Source organism: Peromyscus californicus, unplaced genomic scaffold, assembly GCF_007827085.1.
Source record: "Peromyscus californicus insignis strain IS unplaced genomic scaffold, ASM782708v3 Scaffold_14__1_contigs__length_90479793_seg_2, whole genome shotgun sequence".
NCBI lineage: Eukaryota > Metazoa > Chordata > Mammalia > Rodentia > Cricetidae > Peromyscus > Peromyscus californicus.
Window position 1 is genome coordinate 67,883,205 of NW_026294436.1, and position 15,124 is coordinate 67,898,328.

At 41.5% G+C, this 15,124-nt stretch overlaps 1 protein-coding gene across 12 annotated transcripts in view; it reads right to left on the minus strand.

The window, feature by feature from the left end:
* Disp1 (dispatched RND transporter family member 1) overlaps nt 1-15,124 on the minus strand; it is a 169,084-nt gene that overhangs the window by 119,346 nt on the left and 34,614 nt on the right. The window lies entirely within an intron of this gene.

Genomic DNA, 15,124 nt, shown 5'->3' on the forward strand with positions numbered 1-15,124 from the left:
GAAAGGGCAATTACATCCCAGGAAGCAACAGTTCCTAACCTTGTAGAGTTCATGAAATGCTCTGAACAGCATCAGGAGTTAGAAGCCTCTCTCTTCTAAAAATACATGCGCATACAATTTCAGAGATCCTGAGGTCCTCTGAAGGCTCTTCAAAAATCTCAGCTTAAGTTTCCCATGGAGAGCTACATGCCCATGAAATAAAAAAATAAAAAAAAAAAGAGAGAGTGTGTGGCACTGAGTCTACTCAATAAAAGAATGGGAATTGGAGATGAGGAAATTTAAGAAGATACTAGACATCAGATAAAGTAGAAAAAAAGGGGGGGTCAGAGGCTAGAGAGATGGCTCAGCAGTTAAGAGCACTACTGCTCTTGCAGAGGACCCGGGTTCAGTTCCCAGCACCACAGGTCAGGCAGCTCGCCCCACCTATAGCCCCCCTCCCCCTCCCCCATAACTAAAAACAAGAAACAAACAACAAACAAAAGCCCCACAGGGTTAGGAGCCTAAGGAAAAGTCAATGGAGAATAATAGGAGAGCTAAAGGGATCTACAAATCTAAAGGAGAAGCAAAGGGGAGGGCGGCAGGCAAGGTGGAGAGCAAGCCAGTGAGCCAGCACCGGAGAACAGGAGAACAGGAGAGGATGTCTGCTTCTGCGGGAACAGGGTCAGCAAGCTCTCAAATTGACGTTCCTCTCCCGGAAGAACCCTTTGGGGGCCTGTCTTACGCACTTCACAGCTCGAGAGCCTGCGGTAGACACGGTAATGTCCTGTGACCGTTAGGAGTTAACAGAGCCAGTCTCTCAATCTGTATTAGTGATGCCTGCCGTACAATCTGCCCCGTGACACCCTGAAAGTATGCCTTCGAGGGCAACTTTCTAACGAAGGTGAGACCAGAACACAAGTCCTTCTTGGTAGACAATGCCAGCTCTAAATTACATTTACAACTAACTGTCATGATTCGCCTTCCAACTGAAATAGTACTTTCAATGGATTTTTTGTTTTGTTTTGTTTTTCTAATTCCATAATTCTACTTGTCAAAAGTGTGTTACATTGTGAAGAGCTGTGCACAGAAAGATGGCCTGTAGCAGTCCCCCACTGCTGGGAATGCTCCACTCCTCCGTGGAGTTCCACACCTTCCTGTCACAGCCAAGCAGTCAGTCGCTTCGCTTTGGTCATGTTAACAATACTGTTTTGTTCAAGCTGCTCCAGAATCATGGATACATTCTTCAGCTGCACTGATCTGGAAAGGTTTATGATACACAGATTTGGTCGAGTGCATCTCATTACGGTTTTTATTTTAATGGGCTTTTTTTTTTAATGAATACTAGGTTTACAAGTAACTGTTCTCAAAGTTTCTGTAATTGGTATTTGCCACATGGCTAATGGGTAAAAATGTAGAAGGTGTGTTTCAAAGCTGGGTCATGCCCTGATAATGTGTTTCTCTTTTATAAGTGAATGGTTGAAATTATCTTGTCACAGGTGTTCAACAAACACAAAACAGAGGAACTAAAGTACATTATTTAGTCATAAAATCTAAATGAACTTCAGTGATAGAACACAAGACACACTTGGAGAAAATGATGTTAGAACCAAGTGCTGTCACCACCACCACGCTGGATGCACACAACCACTATCTGTGATTATGCGCGAGCTCGACATCTTTGTGCAGAAGATACCTGGGAAAAGCAATCCAACAGTGCAACCGTTTTTTCTCTGCAGTTGGCACACAGGACTGGGGTGCGTGGAGGGCACAGACAAGTGCTGTGAGACACCACTTAAACATGCTCCTTCTCCCTGTGTTTCGGAAGATGGCTCAGCGAGTGTGTGAGCCTGTGACCTCTGACCTCACTACTCTGCAGTAGTAGAAGACACGCAGCATACTACACATGCACTGGCAGTTTTTATGTGTGCTTCTCTGTCTCTATGCCTGTTTTCCCAACTAGACTGTAAGCTGCCCAGGGCAGATGTACCATAGCCCATGCTTGGTGTCTGGTGCAATCGGTATAAAATAAACAAGCATTAAGTGAAATAAGACATGGACTCTGCCCTCAGAGAGTTTATAATCCAGAATACCTATAATCTCAAGTAGCTAAACTTTATCTAATCTCGAATGAATTTTCTAACACAACTGATGAGTGTAAGAACATGAACTATCGCCATTCTATAATCATTTTAAAAGTAGGTTCTAAGGTTCCAGTGGGAGGGATGTCAGAACTTTTTGGAGGGGGGAGGGGTTTGGGAAGGGGTGGCAGTAAGACCTGGCTATGCACCCGGATTAGCCTTGAACCAACAAGCTCCAGCTTCAGCTTCCCAGATGCTGAGGTGACAAACACATCATCAGGACCAGCTCTCCAACTTCTGACCATACTTTCACATGTGGCTCCTCAGTGGCTGCTGTCATTTACTCCCGTATTTTTAAACTTGATCATCTACTTTGAGATAGCAGAAATGGCTAATGTGTTGACTTAATTCTTTGAGGCTGGCATGTCTCACTTATAGCTTGTAATTACCCACTGAAATAAATACCACACTGCCTCACTTCCAGGTACACAGTGTCGCCAACAGAGTAGAGAAGCAGGGCAAGGCATAACACGGGTATTTCAATCAGTGTGGGAAAGATGGGTTAATCAGTGTTAATGTTGGAATAAAAAACAGAAACAAATGTAGATATGTATGCACATACATTAATATATAGTTATGGCATTTAGAATCAAAGATCTGCATACTACATATGTTCACTGCTATGATTGTGGAGGCCCACAAAGGTTTCCTAGTGAGAGCTGAGCTTGCTTTACACAGAAGAGCTGCATTAGAGGACTGCTTGACCATGTGCATGGTTTCTAGGTGATTGGAAGGGTCTACACTTGGCTGAGCTAGGGGGAGGTCTTTGCTCTATGCCTTGGCATTCCTATAAATTACCCTTTAGAAGAGACAAAAGGGGCCAGTGGATAAGGATCCAGGCCCTCCCGAGCTATCCTGTGTTTCTATCCGTCTCTTTCCCCTCTATCCTTCTATTTAAATATTTCTCACTTCTCCCTCCTCAAGAGTACCTTGAGGTAAAAGTGGGAGTGGACCTCCCACATATGATGACATCATTATTTTTTTAAATTTATTTTTATTAATTAATTTATTTATTCCCACCCGATCAGTTTCTCCTCCCTCCCTCCTCTCCTTCCAGTCCCTACCCCAACCTCCCCTTTTCCTCCCCACCCCATCCACTCTTCCTCCTTTCTCTTCAGAAAAGAACAGGCCACCTATGTATATCAGATAGCCATGGTATATTAAGTTGCAGTAGGACTAGGCACCTCCTCTATTGAGGCTAGACAAGGCAACCTAGCAGGACCTACAATTTGCCCTACCTACAAGATATGCTGGGGTAAAGGTGGTGCAGAAATTATGGGAATGGCCAACCAATGAATGGTCCAGCTTGAGACCCATACCATGAGAGGGAGAGCATCCCTGACACTTCTTAGAGGGCTGGAACTCAGAGGGTGGACAGTCCAGAGGCCTAGGATAGAACCAAACATGACTGGCAAAAAAATAAAATAGTCAATGAAATGATTCCTAATGATATTCTGCTGTACTCATAGATTGTTGCCTAGCCCAACTGACATCATTGTTTTTAAGTCTTGTCAGTGCAGAGAAATTGGAAATCATAGACATACTTCTACTCAGCTAAAACTTTTAGCAAAATGGCTAAGCACAGGGCTAGGGTAGGGATGTGCTGGATAAGCCTAGAGTATCTTGCCATCAAAGAATGAAAGAAAGTTCTCACACATTATTAGGATTATCAAAAGACACAGAAGTTGACTGAAAGGGTTACTGGCTACATCTGGGACAATTTGAGGGTGCCCACAAATACGGATGTAAGACCTGACTTTTGTGAATGATATGAGATGCCTATATCTCGAAATTAAAAATCAAGTGCAATAGAGTCATGAAAACTTTCTTTCTTTCATTTTTTTATTTAAAAACTTTTTTCATTTTACATACCAACCACTCCCTCATTTTACATTCCCCCTCACTCCCCTTCTCCCATTCCCCCGCCCCATGCCTCCCCCCGCATTCACTCCTCAAAGAGGGTAAGGCCTCCCTTGGGTAGTCAACACCAGCTGGCATACCCAGTTGGGGCAGGACTAAGCCCCTCCCTCCTGCGTCAAGACTGAGTAAGGCATCCCACCCTAGGGAATGGGCTCCAAAAAGCCAGTTCATATGCCTGGGATAGGTACTGGTCCCATTGCCAGGGGCCCTACAAACAGATCAAGCCACACAACTGTCACCCACATTCAGAGGGCCTAGTTCGGTCTCATGCAGGCTCCCCAGCTGTCAGTCCAGAGTCCATGAGCTCCCACTAGCTTGGACTGGCTGTCTCTGTGGTTTTTCCCAAAAGATATATCTTGACAGATGAGCCAGCATGGAGTTAGAGAGAAACCTGGTGCTATGGAAATCCCCAGGAACCTACAAGGGTGTCCCCAGCTAAGACTCTTAGCAATGGTAGAGAGGGTGCCTGAACTAGCCTTCCCCATACTCAGATTGGTAACTACCCTAACTGTCATCATAGAACCTACATCCAGTGACTGATGGAAGCAGATGCAGAGACCCACAGCCAAGTACTTGGCCAAGCTCCTGGAGTTCAGTTGAAGAGAAGGAGGAGGGATTATAGGAGCAAAGGGGGTCAAGAAAATTACTTTCACTGAGTTTTCAAAACATCATTCATTCATACAGCTACAAAATTTAAACAGTATTGTGGAGCCATAAAAATCATTATAATGGAGAATATATAATAACATACAGAATTAGTTACAGTAGATTAAAGAGTCTTTCCATTAAAAGTCTGCCTGTGTCCTAACAGCCTGTCAACAGTGACTCTCCTAACACCACATGAACTAACAGCTGGAAGACACAACTGTGCTCCATCAGCCAGAAACTGCCTCTTTTGCATCCAACCCTGGTCACAGCCCCAACTCCTGGAGCCACGTGCCTCCTACCTCGTACCTTCATACAGCATCCCCCAACATTTTCTGTTTCTAAACTTCCTTCCCTCTGTTCTGGTCTGCTGTCTCTGGGTGCTACTGTCCTCGATCAGTTCACTGTGTCTATTTGCCCTCTCCCTGAAACCTAACGCTGTCTTCCTGTGCAAAACTGCACACACACAGATACACTCAAGAAAATCCATGTACACAGTATCTGTTTTTAAAGTAGCCTGGTAAATAAGCTATTGCATATAAAACAGTGACATTTGTCATAATTAGAAAATAAACACAGATCAGTCCCCTACAGCTAATTTTCAGTTTTACTGCCTTAGAATGAGTGTTAGGAATGGATGTTTATTACTTGCTATGACGTGAATGTGTTTCTCCAAATCCATATGCTGGAAATGTAACTACCAGCACAACAATGTAGGAGGTGAGGCCTAGGAAGAAATGAGCATGAATTGAGAGTGGTGTCTCATACTTGTAATACCAGCACTTGGGAGGCTGAGGCAGAAGGATCCTGGCAAGTTCAAAACCATCCAGGGCTTCAGAGTGAGGCAGTTTAGATGAAAATAGACCTCATAGGCTCATATATTTGAATGCCTGGCTCCTGGTTGATGGAGGAGGTGTGACCCTGTTGGAGGAGGTGTGTCACTGGAGACAAGCTTTAAGGTTTCAAAAGCCCACACTATTCCCAGGAAGCTCTCTGTGCTTGGTGCTTAGGGATTTGATCTAAGGACTCAGCTTGTGCTCCTGCTCCAGCATCATGTGCCTGTCTGCTGCCATGCTACCTGCCATGACAGTCATGGACTCATCCTCGGAAATTGTAAGCAGTTGCCTTGGTCACAGTGTCTCTTCATGGGAACAGAAAAGTAACTAAGACACTCTTCAAATGGGATCTGCACAGCAGGGCTTACTGTGGTATTATAAATCAGTTACTGCAAGAGGGGATGTGATATAGAAGCAAGATCAGTCATCTCGTGATGCCCTAGTCTCACCACCCTCTGCTTCTCCTGTCACCGTGTTAACAGCACAAAGGCCTTCGACAGACGTGGCTCCTCAACTGTGGGCTTCTAGCCTCCTGAACTATGAACTAAATTAACCTTGTTTCTTAAAAATGATCTAGTCTTGAGTGTTCTGTTATAGCAGCAGGAAATAACTTAAACCCAAGCATGGTACAATTGTTTCACTTACTCATCATCATAAAGACAGTTGATTGTATCTATCGCATTGTATCTATTGTATCTATCTCCACAGAGCATTGTTGTGTGGAGTAATGAAAACAGTCAAGACACATCAATCTTCCTTCTTCCTAACAATACCCATAGTTTATGCTATACACAAACTACACCAATGAGCATAATCAAGTCAATCAGAAGGCAATACTTTCAAACACAATAGGCCAAGGGGTGAAAAGGGCAAAATTATAAAAATTATCACCAGAATGATTTTAAAAACCATGCAAAATGATTTGGATTGAATGACTTTCATTCTACAATATGGAACTAAAGAAGATAAATAGACCCAGGTAAATAATTAGCAAGTTCTTCTTTTGCGTAAAGAAAACCAGACTATAGAATTATTCCAAATATGCATATATTAATGAGACTTCCTGCCCTTCCTTGGCAAAGTGAAGGCTTTGGATGTTCTCTAAAATGGCAGTCTCTTATTCTAAGCCCTTCTCTGCCAAGCCAGTTTTCTATCTCTTGTTGTTGTTGGGTGGAGGGTGGTTGGTTGATTTGTCACAGGGTCTCACCACATACTCTGGCCGGGTTGGAACCCTCTTTGTAGACCAAGCCTTGAACTAAGAGCTCCATTTGACTCTGCCTCCCAAGTGCTGTGATTAGACTGTCTGCTCTCTTCAGTGAGTATTTTACCTTGTAACTCACTAGATTGTGAAATTATCCTACCTTGACAGATAAATGAGTCATTTTCTTGAAATTTCAAAAAGAGTTGAAACAGCCCAGTTTTAGACAAGTAGAGAACCCCTAAAATGATTTGAAACTTTAATTCCTGTCCAAATCCAGTCCTATTTTTATATTCAAAGTTTGTCCTTCATGATCGAAAACTAAATTTCAGCAAACTGTTGACATGAGGAGTTACTCTAAACCCACTTCACATTGTCCTAAAGGCCTCACTCAGAACGACAATTATCAGTACAAATCCTACAATAATTGTTCCATTCTGTTCCCTTCACATGGCACAGTGCCATATAATGTATTTTTTTTAATTCAGAAAAACTCAATGTCTTACTCAGAAACAGCTTGAAAAGTTGGCTCATAGCCTATTTGTAACTGATACTAAAGCTTAAATACCTTCTCAGCAAAGTTATACTAACTTCAAAATACCCTGGGATCAACCATTAAAATGTTTTTGTTTCGGTTACAACACTAATGAACACCAAATGCTGGAATGTGTTTTAATGGTCAAGTGCACCAAGGATTTTCTTAAAAGCAAAGCTAGATCAACTGTCCATTACATACCTAAAGGCAGATTAGCCAGCACTGATACAGATACACTTGAAAGATTTAATACTTCGGTGTGCAATCAAGCATACAGAAATTTAACTCAAAAAGCCTGCTCAATTAGTTACATTTTTTTCCTATAAAAATACCAAACTCCCACTTTCCAAGCTGCACTCAAAAGCCCCTTTCTTTCATTCTTTGCACAGGTAACTCTCCCTCCCCCGATGTCCTCATTCCTATAAAAATGAAGTGATGTCACGAGGCCTAACGGCTCCTTCTTATCCCAAAATAACATAGGAAGTACAATTAGGGGTAGGAAAATGAATACCAATTCATCAGGATTATTCAAAATCGGCAAGAAGCATGATGGGATTTTAGGAAACAAAGTAATTGTTATTTTAAAACTGCAAAGGAGAATAAGCTACTTAGGGCATCTCTGAAGGTTCACACAACATCTAGGAAGGTGGCGCTTTAAGGGCTGTTTGGGTGCCTTCCCAGGGCCACACCAGATCGTGGCAGGTAGGCAGGCAGGCAGGCAGGCAGGCAGGCAGGTAGGCAGGTAGGCAGTACAGCAGAGCTACGGTGGTGAGCACAGGATAACTCTTTGTCTAATCATGCTATGCTTTCCTCTTCATGCTAACTGCAGCAGCTCTGGCTCCTGGCCACCCTCACATCCATGATAGCTGGGGCAACCACCATTATCATCTCTCGGTTTCTGATCTTTCATTTTTCTCTTTGTTGTCCTGGGATGGCCATTTTGATTTTGCCCTTTGGGGCCTTCAATATGGACTTTCCCAGAACCCAAAGTGTAGATGCTTTCATTTTGTTTATCAATTACTAATCATTCATTTTTTGTTGAGATAGTTTTCAGTTCTTGCTTGCTACTTTAACACTGCTCAAAGGGGTTGGCTTTTGATTTCTGCCCTTCTTCATTTAGAGGCTCTCCCATCAGGCCTTACTCCCATGTTTCATTCTAGTCTCAGGGCACAGATAACTAAGAATTTACAAGATGTACCATAGACACAGGCCTGTAATCCTAGCTACATAGAAATCTGAGGCAGGAGGATAGAGTTCAAGGGCTTTTCGAGCTACATAACAAATTCAAGCCTAGCCTGGGCAACAAGGTAATTGCCTGTCTCAAAACGTTTTCAACAGTGGAGGTGGGAAGGGCGTAAGGCTCAGGGTAGAGTGCCTGCCCAGTACCAGAAGGCTCTAAATTCACCCCACATTTTGGAGATGGGGCTAAAGACTGACTATGTTATAAAGAAAATGAAAGCTAAAACTTTAGACAACTACTTAAGTAGTCTGTCATTTCAAAAGTCACTATCAACTTGCAAAGTGAAGTAGTGACAAGCTGCCGCCGCCTCTCTTCACAGAATCTCCCCAGACTCTTCCACATGGGTCTGATATGTTAGTATGATTTTTGATGCAGTGTGTACAATAATAAACTATATTTCTTTAGAAGACTGTTTTGTTTTGACAACTTAGATTTACACAGATTCCCCAATTAGTTAGAATCAATGAGGTTTATCATCCCATTATTAGATACCAATAGAGAGGCTAAAAGTCCTTTAAAGCAAATGTGTTATTCTATGTTACCGTGCAATACACCTTGGAAAATATAAATATACACAAAACTCTGCCACTATCCAATACTGTTTTTAATCATTGACATAAACAGTTGTTATCAGGTTCTCTGTTGTGGAATATTATTTTAAGGTGTGTTACTTTTGTTTATGTTGCATTTGTTTAACTCTATGAAGACACCTAATGGTCTAATAAAGATCTGAACACCCAGTACTGAGGCAGAAGAAAGGATGGGTGGGGCTGGCAGCCAGAGAGGAAATTCAGAAGGAGAAATCTGGGAGAAGGAGAGAAGGAGCCAGACAAGGAGGAGGACATCAGGGTTCAGCTACCCAGCTACACAGCAAGCCACAGGGTGAGAGTAAGATTTGCAGAAGTAAGAGAAAAGGAAAAGCCCAGAGGCAAAAGGTAGATGTAATAATTTAAAGTTACAGAAAGCTGGCAAGTAACAAGCCAAGCTAAGGCTGGACATTCATAATTAAGAATACGCCTCTGTGGGTGATTTATTTGGGAGCTGGGTGGTGGGCCCCCCAAAAGAGTAAAAAACAACCAACAACGTTCTTTATTTGTAGAAGGAGAAGTGGATGTGGACAAAGGAAAGGGAAAACAAAGTGCTCAGGGTTGGAGAGATGGCTCAGTGGTTCAGAATACTCACTGCTTTTTCGGAGGACCTGGGTGAGTGTCTACATCCAGATGGTGGTTCACAACCACCTGTAACTCAAGATCCAGGGGATCCAGCACCCTCTTCTGGCTTCCACGGGCTCTTGAACACACACAGTGCACATAAACGCACACTGGCACACACACACATCACACACAGTAACAGTGGAGGGACACACAGTGCTGCTCACACTGTCACACTGCTGGAGTTGACAGCACACAAATCTGACGCACTGGGTTTTAAACATGGCAGTTTGTTTCACAGAGCTCTCTGATCTTAGACATTATTTTCCCCCTTGGGCTTCCTAGAGACTTTGAGCAACCAGAGTATCAAGAAATATCCCAGAAGACACCAAAGGAGAGCTGCAAATAAGAACAAATGAATGTGAGCCTGAGGGGTAATAATGCCAAGCTCAAACTCAGCTGCAGTCTGAAGTTTCAGACTTCTTTCTTGAGCCACAGAAATGGGCAAAAACCAAACAACTCCACACCCTCAAATTCAGTGTGATTAGTAGGGTAAAGGCGTTGCTAGACCCTACATTTTCTTGTCAAAAGTAGTAGTAAAAAATGAATAACGTCTAAAACACCAGCCCCCCTGGATCCTAACTCCCATTCCTCCTCTGCTACTGAAAACATATTTAAGACACAAACAACACTTTATCAACAACTGAAAGTTCAAGCACCCAACAGCTACATATCCCTGACAAATGCACACATGGAGGCCAGAGGACAGGAGCGTCCTTGCTCTACCACTCTCTACCTTATTCCTGTGAAATCTGATGTTTTTTAATTTATTTGTGTGTGTGTGTGTGTGTGTGTGTGTGTGTGTGTGTGTGTGTGTGTGTGCGTGCGCGCACCATGTGCACACAGGTGCCTACAGAGAGCAGAGGAAAGCAGTGGATCCCCGAAGCTGGAGACAGGCAGTTGTCCAAGGTGGGTGCTGGGCACTGAACTCAGGTCCTCAGGGAAGGACAACAAGCACGTCTAACATCTGAGGCATCTTTGCGGCCTATATCTTATTCCTGTGAAACAGTTTCTCACTGACCCTGGTGCTAGGCTGGTGCCCAGCAAGCCGCAGCAATTCTCTTGTCTCTGCCCGCCACAGAGTTAAGGGCCCACATGCGAGCACACCCAGGATTTTAGCATGGTCTGGGGCTTCAAACTCAGGTCCTCATGCTTATGTGACAAGTGCCACAACTAACTGAGCCACCTCTCCAGCTCCACACTGTGACATTCTGAAATAATGTCAATCTTGACAAACATCAGTTTTATCATTAATATACAAACATCACACATGTTTATACTAGTTAGAACTCCCATAAAACAGTAAGTATTACTGCTAGAAAGCTGAGTACTGTAGCCTTCTGGTCACGGGGTTTGTCTAAGGGGGTGTCTGCCATGCACAGTGGCTAAGGACATGGACTTAGAACATGGTAAGCTGTTAACATCTTTGTGCTCAGAGACCTTATGTATGGAAAAGACAATGACAGCAACTGCCTCGCAGTTCTTTTATAGTGATTATTTTGAGTGTAAAACAGGCATACAGGAAGCATAACAGAAATGCTCATTAAGTTCCTTTTCATTTGTTTTGAGACACGGTGTCATTATGTACCAGCTGACTTCAAACTCATAATCTTTCTGCCTTAGTCTCCTGAGAACTGAGATCACAGGAGTGCATCACCATGTCCCATTTAAACAACTAATTATTTATTGTTAGAGAATATTTTAAACTACTTGAAATAATGCTGATAAACTTTTTTAAATGGTCAAATGTGTAGAGAAAGCAAATCAAACATTTTATAAAAGATTTACAGATAAAATGCTATTTATCTCACTTTATCAACTGGCACACACTTATTTTGTCATTTAAATAATTATTAATCATATCTTCCATGCCTGGCACTGTGTGATATAATGATGTCACATGACAAATAAGGTCAAATCTTACTTTATCTACAAGTATCTGCTGAAGATCAGGTACTCTGCTGATGCTTATATTAAAATACTATGTGTGTATTTAAGTATTTAATTACAATCCTGTGCATATTTGCTTAAGATTGTGCCTAAACCTACTACAAGCCCAAGAAGGTGGCTGATGACAGGGAAGAACAAGGATTTCATCACATTTTCCTTCACTCTTATCCCAGGCCCAGTTCACAATGACTGTTAGAAATGATAACCTAGCACAAACAGTACTACCTTCCTTGTGTTTACCAAGTAACTTCCTCACTCCCAGAAAAACACAGAAATCCTCTTCAGCAGCTGGCCTCCTTCCTCTCAGGCAAATCTACAGCTGTTCAGACCTCTTCAAACTGCCACTGTGTGGATATCACCTCCACACTATCACACATATAACTTGCTTTGAACTTGACTAGTTCAATCTGCCTATACTCACAAGCTTAGATGATTTAAATGTAACACACAAAACTTCAGTCAGTATAAATGGCAAAATGGGATTTAAAAGAAAATTCTTATATAGGAATAAACAGCTCTAAGCAGCTGGATATTCTTAAATTTAAATATTTAAGAAATGAGATAATACATTCCTAGGAAAAGACTTAGACTTCCAGCCTTCTCCATTCCTCGATGGCTAATCCCCTAGGGGAAAAAAATCAGTTGCATCTGTTTGTCTTTGAATTGATTTTTCTTAATTTTTCTTTTGTGGTAAGAAACACATAAAATGTATCATCTTAACCCTTTTTAAGCTTAGTCATGTGGAGCACATCCACACTGTTATACAAACAAGCTCCAGGATTTTTGTCTCTGGGAAACTGAAGCTCTACACCCATGAACCCTCTCTCCATCATCTTCCTCCCTGACAACCTCCCTGTTCTCCCGTCTGCCTCTGCCTCTGAATCAGACAGTAGACACACACGGTATCTGAATTTTTTAAGACTGCTTACTTCACTTAGTATAATGTTCTCAACCTTCATTTATGCTGCAGTATTGTCTGAATTTCTTCCATTTTAACGCTAATGATATTCTACTGTGTGTATTTGTTTTTCCAGCTACCAATCACAGGCACTTTCTTTCACATAACAATTATTATAATGTTGCTATGCATATAGCTATAAATTGATTTTTAAGTAATTCGTCAAGAGCTCACAGTAAAAAAAAAATTTAGAAAACAGACTCACCATGTAGCTTCTAGAAAAGCATGCTGTTTTTCATACAATAAAATTAATAGGAAAAAATTGTAAAGTTTATCTATTTGAGTTGTCATTAAGTTCTATTTCTTCTGCATTCAAGCATGACGTGTACCAAACCACTGAATGGAAATCCCATTTCTAAAACGACTATATAACACTTTATTATGAAGGAGCCTCCACCAGTATCTTCCCATGGCAAACAGTTTCATGAGAAAGCAGTAAAACAATGGCTGATTTTTCATGAAACATCTTTACAGCCTCACTGACCAGCTCATGTTTCTTCTTTCAATTTTCACTTTTTGAAAGGAAAACATACCTGTTATTGAGACACATTTAATCACATAATCAATAAGCTGCTTAGAGGTTTAAAGTCTCACAGATAAGGATCTTAAGTCTTGTGTAACACTAGGGAAAGCTTTTCTGTTTGGACAAAGGTGGTGAGGGCATGAGCACCACCCATCAGAGCACTTGCTTCCAAGTCTAGAAAAGAGCATGCTATTATGTGCCAGGAATCCCAAGGCTTCTATTATGTGTTTCAGCACCAGTCCCCATCCCAAGGTGTTGCACTGGTAGAGCATCAGCTAGGCTAGCTTACAGCATTATTATTCCCAGAAGACTGCTCAACAGAAAATAGCAGAGCTCAGTCCTCAGTTCCCTAATAATCCCTCCCTTTAAGAAGGAAGTTTCAAGATAGCTTACTATGCTTTAAATGGCAAATATGATACATACAAAAATCATCTGTTTACAGGAACATTTACACTCACTGTTCCACTAAACAGATGAACTGTAAAACACTTCTAAGGAGACAAGAAGACACCTCTACTGTTTCTTGGAAGAGTTAGACTGGGGATGCTGACAGGGGGAACTTATTTTTCCTCCAAAAGTTCAGAAGAGATTTTTAAACTGTGACATTTGTCAGCACCTATATGACTACACAACATAATCTTAATATAAATCCTAGACTATGAGCTCTAGTTAATACTAGCACATCAATTATTAATTCATTATTTGGAAAAAACTGTACCATACGAATGCAAAAAATGTTGAAAACAGAGAAAACTGGGGAGGCAAGGGGTTGGGAGCATAAGGGAAGGTTTTATATTTTCCATGCGATTTTTCTGGAAGCGTAAAACTAGAAGCCTAAGCAATAAAGTCTACTGGTCAATAAAGATGCAAGAAAACCCAGTAATTTTTATATGTAACAAGTATATTATGTATGTTTTATAAGAGAAGACTTAGTTATTAAAACTCTAATTACAATTAATATAGAGATAATAAGAGCTATATCACTGCAGGACTCTCATTCAGTAAAATATTTCACATTGTCAAAAAAAAAAAAAAAAAAACTTCCCACCTAGAACGCACAAATGCACAATCCACAGAATGAAGAGGCATCGTAAGAGATGGTCCTGCAGAGACTGCACGAGGATGATCCGTAATAGACCCTCATCTCTCCTTTCCATAATCACTCCCTAAGGGACCCTCTGAGGCATTTTTCCCTAGCTATGCTCACTTAGGAAACCCAAGTACCACAATTACTACTACACCATTATAAAGTCACTCTCCTCAGACATAATCTAACTTGCCATTTCTTTTCCTATCGGGGGCCAAAAATATGTATCTAACCAGCCTGTATAAAATTTAATTGAAGATTCTCTAAATTTTACATAAGAATATACTGCTTTTATTCTCAAGTATAACCTGTCTACAACATGAATAGTCATTTCAAGGAAGAAATGGAAAACATGTCAAATACAGCCTTTTTGGTGTATTAGTAGGTCTAAAGGTTCTCCCAGTTTTAGGCAAATATTATTTCTGCAACAGAAAAACATTTACAACCATTTATTTTCAAATTGGTTTGATCCAAGCACTTGAAGTCTTTTAGGTGACTATATTTTCAATGCTCAAGGACATATGGGTGTGTTTGGGGTGTGGATGGAGAACTATAATTAGCTGGGTTCAAATCTCAGCTATCTTCCCTGAGTTTATTCACCAGAGGGCAATTACCTTACTCTCTCAGACTCAGCTGCCATACCCTGAAAATGAGGATACCAGAATCACCAAAGCACAGGTTGTTTTAAGGCTTAAATGAAATAATAATGCTAGCACAAAGGCTGGCATACAATAAACACCAAATAAAAGGTAGGTGAGAAAGAGACAGGGGCTGTTACAGTGTGGCCCACGCTGGGCACATCTAGTTTCTTAGTGGGAAGCAGGAACACTGCCAGTAAGCTGCAGGCACAAAACCTCTTCCACGGGCTTCCTGAGGACAGCAACCATGCCCAACTTATCACACA